Source organism: Adiantum capillus-veneris, chromosome 5 (assembly GCF_014529385.1).
Source record: "Adiantum capillus-veneris isolate H3 chromosome 5, ASM1452938v2, whole genome shotgun sequence".
NCBI classification, from domain to species: domain Eukaryota; kingdom Viridiplantae; phylum Streptophyta; class Polypodiopsida; order Polypodiales; family Pteridaceae; genus Adiantum; species Adiantum capillus-veneris.
The window spans coordinates 169,908,608-169,915,216 of NC_140935.1; the positions used below are offsets into that span (position 1 = coordinate 169,908,608).

The 6,609-nt window shown below is 40.0% G+C and overlaps 1 pseudogene; it reads right to left on the reverse strand.

Annotated features, from left to right (window-relative positions):
* Positions 1-844: 844 nt before the first annotated feature.
* Positions 845-1,527, reverse strand: LOC147458539 (calcium-dependent protein kinase 34 pseudogene; annotated as a pseudogene).
* Between the last annotated feature and the right edge of the window lie 5,082 nt (positions 1,528-6,609).

A 6,609-nucleotide genomic window follows, 5' to 3' on the forward strand; every position in this document is an offset into this window, starting at 1 on the left:
ACACACTGATTACAAGATTAAGACCCAACTTAATCAACCTAATTAGTGTGCTAAATATCACAAATTTAATGCTTATGGAAGAAGAGGAGTGGTTACTAGCAAGAAGTACATACACCTTTCAAATCTAGAATAATGAAAGAGTAATACTACTTCATGACAAGATGAAATGAAGAAGTAGACTAATGAGAGAATAAGAATTAGATTAATCAAGAAGAGCTTACACTAAGTACAATGGTTAGCACTAGCCTCTCAAGCATAGACATTAAGCTCAAGGCTAGGCCAAAGAGTGAACACTCTAGAGAGAGGGAGCTTTCAAAAGTGGATTCTCAAGAGTGGATACTCAAGAATGAAGCCTCCTTGCATAAAGGCTTCCTTTTAAGGGCTTTCACCACAATCCCTTCTACTATGGGTTTAAGCTTGAGCCTTCAAACTACCATATACAATTTTGGAACTCCAAGTGATCCCAAGACTTATACAAAGTGAGTGGAAATATTATGCACAACCATAGATATCTCCCGCTTGATGCATATTTCCTATAGCCTGTGTTAACTGTTGCTAACACATGGCCTTGCTCCCCACACTTATGTGGTCCTTACTAAAATCTTCTAGCTCTTTAGGAGAGAGTTTATATTTACCTTTGTAAACTTCCTTCTCCTTGGCCCAATTGTTGTTGTTGTTGGAATAGCCTTGGTAAGAATTTTGGGCATTGGTTTTTTGCTTGGCATCATTTTTGTCTTTATTTTCCATGGGTGAGGATGGGGGTTGCGAGGATGGGACTACGCCGCTGCACTGCAGGTGGATTTGCTCGCAAGCTTGCAAGCTAGGTAATGAGCCAATGAGCCAATCAACGTGAATGTGTGTGAGAGAGAATGGGGTCAACAAGGCAAGTTTGTAACAGTGCAGGCTGTAGCAAGCCAAGGACTGCTTGAATTGTCAGCCGCTCCTTCACATCTTTATTCAACATCTTCCTCACAAGGTCCTTAGCGCCAGAAGAGATAGATGGCCAGGGGTCACTTGAAAGATCTGCATTGCCCTCCAAGATTTCTTTGAAGATATCCTGCTCTGACTTTGCCCATAATGGGGGAATACCACTGAGAAGAATGTATAGTAAGACGCTAGCACTCCATAAGTCTACCTCTGGACCATAATTTCTACGAAGAACCTCTGGAGCAACATAATATGCGCTACCCAAAATGTCTCTGAGTGTCTCGCTTGGCCGCTTGAAAAACACAGATAGCCCAAAATCAGTGGTCTTCAAAGGAGATCCTTTATCCTTGCTGAAAAAGACAAAATTTTCAGGTTTCATATCACGATGCATTACACCAGGGAATGATATGTTTGAATAACTTGCACTAAAGTCACGAGTAATGAAGCTGGAGCTCTTTCTGTGTACTTTTCTTTAGAGATAATACGGTCAAATAATTCACCACTAGCATAGAGCTACATCACCAAATTCGAAGAGTATTTATCCTCATAATAAGCACCTTTGAGCTCAACGATGTTAGGTTGGCCAGCCAGATGATGCATGATCTGGACTTCTCGACGCACATCCTCAATGTCATCTTTGTTGATCAACATGTACTTGGAAATGGATTTGTGTGTGGGGTTCAGTCAATGGAATCGGGCTTATCATCACAGCGAGGTCGATTGAGGTGGAGAGGTTCGTGTCTATGATTTTAAGCTTTAGCTCGAGGCAGTAGACAGCGACAAGAACTAATGCAAGTGGGTGGGTCATGAGGCACAGTATTTGCAACAGGGAATGGGGGCCAGGCTAGCTGCACACCAGCAGCTACAATAAAGGCCATCGCCGAGTCGCCGACTTGGCGTTTCTGAAAATAGAAATTGTGTGTGCGTGGGGTCAAGGCCAAGGCAAGACCAGGGAAAACGGGGGTGTGGTGAGCGCCATTCCAAGCAGCTGGGCATCGTGAGTGTTTGTGTGTTGGTCACAAGCTGCCAAAATAAGCATGTGTGGCTGCGGGACTCAGCTTATGTGTGTGTGTGCATAATTGGCAGGTCCGATCCATGTATTGTGTGTGTAGGTGTGTTGTTTTGTTAGCGGCCAGCCAAGCATTCATTGTTTTTATTTTTTATTTTTATTTTTGAAAACTACCTCAAGAGAAGGTTTCCACAGCAAGGTGTGAGTATGTATTTACAATGGCGAGCACATCCAAAAATTCCGGGGTATGGCAGGTCACGGGTAGGTCAGAGCATGCCGAAGCGGGAGGACAAGTGGGTACAAGCTTTTCATTTGATTCAAAAGAAATATCCTTAAAGGGATGTTCACGTTGATGTGTAACTAAAGAGAGAAAGTGATAGCTTGTTTATCCGTCTGTCACAAGATCGGCCACGTTCATTAACAATTTAAACATTGAGCACACACAACCATAAAAAACGATCAAATATCATTTTGCAATGTTCACAAATCATTCATTGATGATGAACATATATAAGGCCACTCAAATGTGTATCGATACTTAGCACTTATGTTCATGCTAGTTTTAATTCCTCCGATCACATCTCACAATTTTCCAAAATTTAACCACATGCACATGATAACTTAATCTCTCATTTGCTTCAATCACCTGCTTGCTTGGACACATGCTTCTAATTCGGATTCACGTGCGCACAAATAATCAAGTTTCAAGTCCAAAACAATGCAAAATGCTACTCATTTGAGCACACCCTTAAGCAATACCATCGCATATGTTCTCTCATTGACCATTGTAAAATGGATCATAATCATTGCAATATGAATTGCTCATATTCAAAAGCTCTAATCATTCAAACTGAATCGGCTTTTCATTTTGGTTTGCAGGGCTACATGCTCATAATTATGGCGACTCGTAAATGCACAATTTCATGAAATTTTTACCATATCCAATCGAATTGGCATACAACTCAAAAATCATTCTCAATTATGCGCAATTGAGTCATTCCTCTCAATTGATTTGACGATACACACACAAAGGTTTAGGTCTATTCAATCATTATAAGTAGTGATCAACACCAATCATTCATTCCAAATTGGATATCAAATGCCATTAAGTAGGCACTCACATCAACTATATGGCCAAATTAATCATCATAATTGGTAAAAAATACCAATTATTCATTCAAACACCGGATTGCACATGCCATTGAGTAGGCACACACACCCAAATTTAGGCCAAAATTTTATGCAAAAATCACATCAATTTCACATTGGAATGCACAAATTTCAAACTCAATCAAGCATAAATGAATGCATGCATGCTTAATTTCTAAAAAATTAACACTATTTCGACCCAATCAAGCAATGCACACAGTCAAAAATTAAGCACAAAAATTCAAATTTGGCTCAATTTGCAATGCATTTAGGCTTACACCTAATGATTGCACACACGTTTCATTAACATTTTACAATCAAAAACCATTAAGGTGTCCCAATTGACCATCAATCATTAAAAATCAAGTGGTCATAGATGGGCACACACAGTTAATTTTTGCCCAATTTTTTGGCATTTAGGCTTATCCGATGTTTGAATTAGCCTCACATACTCATCATTTACATGATTGCATACTCATGTATCATCAATTCCATCACTTTATATGCATGCACACACTAAAAATTAGGTGCACACACACTTGAAATTTTGATAGTTTTTTCTCTCTTTGGTGTATGCACACACACAATGATTTTTATTCACACACATGAATTCTTGATGAGACTTAAGCATTATTTGGATACACGCAAAGTTCATTAGTCAAGATTTGACTATCAATTTTATTTCAAGTGCATCAACTTAGGTGCAAAGTGTAGGTCAATTTGTGTTACACACCTAATTTTAGAAAATAATTAGCAACATTGAACCTCATTAATCAATCAAGAATTGACATAACAAGTGAGTGCACTTACATCGTAATTACACTCCAAGCTATTCCTTTGCTCCACGCGAAGTCGCATCATTGCACACACAAGTGTCTGCACCATCAAATCGGCTCCAAAATTGACCATTTGTAGGTCAAAATCAAACACTCAAATCATCAAATTAAGCATAAATTGGTACAATTAACTTGATTAGAGTGATGATTCCACCTCTTGCAAGGGGATTTCACATACTTTACACTTCAAATGTTAGTGGTTAGGTTAGCAAGGCTAGTCAAAATAAGTAAAAATTAGAATGGAAAGAAGCGAAATTAGCAAGGGTTAGCATGAAATTAGTGAAATTGGGGGTGGCATTGGAGGTTTGGTGTATTCATAACTCAACATTAGCATCAATTTCTTGCACAACATCATCAAATCAAACCAAAAAACGAGTTATACATACTCAAAAACCAACAAAATTAGTAGTGAAATTACTCTATTCTACACATCCTAAACTCACTAGCTTAGGTTATCGATCCCCGGCAACGGCGCCAAATGTAGGGAGGCATTGTAGCACGACCTAATCGCAACCCACACAAAATTATCAAATCCGTGGATCCGGCAACCCGGCTAGGGTATGGAAGCACGAGCATCGGATGAATAGGACAGAGGATTCAAAGATCACCTCTCCAATGCAAGTAGAGATTAGCCATGGAAAGACTAACTCTAAACCTACTCTAATCACTAATCAATTAATCTCCTATACACATCAAGGCCACCGAAGTCCGACTTGCCATAGACTAGAAACTGCAAGCACACTAATGACAAGCACATGTCAATTACGACACTTCATCAATAGCTTATACACACGAGGTGAATGGTGCTAGAGCTTCATAAAACCTATCTACACACACAAGCAAAGAATAGGGCACACACACTAATTACCACATGTCAATTATGGCACTTCATCAATAGCTTACACACACGAGGTGAATGGTGCTAGAGCTTCATAAAACCTATCTACACACACAAGCAAAGAATAGGGCACACACACAAATTACAAGATTAAGACCCACCTTAATCAACTTAATTTGTGATGCTAAATATCACAAATCAATTGCTCGTAGAGATAAGAGTGGTTACTAGCAAGAAGTACATACATCTCTCAAATCTAGAATAATAAAAGTGTAATACTACTTCATGACAAGATGAAATGTAGAGAAGAAGTAGATTAATGAGAAAATAAGAATTAGATTAATCAAGAAGAGCTTACACTAATTACAATGGTTAGCACTAGCCTCTCAAGCATAGACATTAAGCTTAAGGCTAGGCCAAAGAGTGAACACTCAACAGAGAGGGAGCTCTCAAGAGTGGATACTCAAGAATGAAGCCTCTTGCATAAAGGCTTCCTTTTAAGGGCTTTCACCACAATCCCTTCTACTATGGGTTTAAGCTTGAACCCTCAAACTACCATATACAACTTTAAAACTCCAAGTGAGCCCAAGACTTATACAAAGTGAGTGGAAATATTATGCATAACCATAGATATCTCCCGCTTGATGCATATTTGCTATAGCCTGTGCTAACTGTTGCTAACACATGGCCTTGCTCCCCACACTTATGTGGTCCTTACTAAAATCTTCTAGCTCTTTAGGAGATTTACCTTTGTAAACTTCCTTCTCCTTGGCCCAATTGTTGTTGTTGTTGGAGTAGCCTTGGTAAGAATTTTGGGCATTGGTTTTTTGCTTGGCATCATTTTTGTCTTTATTTTCCATGAGCTTGACATTCCGTCTAGCCCCTTGTTGGAAATTGATGCACGAAGCAACCATGGTGTGGTGGATTACTTTGGTGATAGAACCACGCCGTTGAGAGTTGACATACTTGGCCATCTCTTTGGGTAATCCCGCACAGAATTGTTGCTTTTGCTCGACAAAGTCTATCTTTTGAAAGATAGTAGCCTTGAGATGTAAATCCCAAAACTTGTCCACATATTTGTGGATAGACCCATGAGAGAGAATCTTTAAACTTCACCATTTGGTAAGCACTTTTTCCTTTGCATCACTTGCAAAGAATTGCTTCATGATGGAAACTCGTAGAGTTTTCCATGTCTTTGGGCCTTCGTCGTTGCCATGAAGGCTAGCCCACCATTGACGAGCCAATTTTTGGAAGTGCATAGCTACATGGTGTAGCTTGGAGGACTCCATGAAGCCCTCGTCTCCAAAGGCCCATCAAATTTTTGGATGAAGGTGAATACTTTGTCGGTAGCACCAAAGGTGCCATCATAGGTGAGAAAAGAGATACTCTTTCCTCCCTCTTTGAACTTCTTTAGCTTTTGTGACCTTCGCGGTGCAGGGTAAGATTTGCGATGTCCTCCCCTCTTGTATTCTCTAGGAGAATATCCATAGCTTTCATCAATAGAGGAGGAAGGTGAAGAAGAAGGAGAAGAGGGTGACCTCTTTCTTGCCCTTTTCTTCCTTTTGTTTCCTCTCTTCCCTTTTGGAGTGACGAGGGGAAGGACTATAGGTTACCCATTTCCTCTTGGGAGGAGTTGGCGATCGTCTAGACCACCATCTTCATGGAGCCACATCTTTTGAGGAACTTAGGGAGTCATTACTTTCTCGTTCTTTGGATTCCTCCTCTCGTATGGGAGAGAGTCTTCTTTTAGGGGTCTCACCAAGAGGCCTCCTAAGTTCTCTCTCCTCTTTGAGAGGAAAGGAAATCCCATAAGCACGAAGTTGTTGAGTAACTTTGGCTTGCAAAGAGGG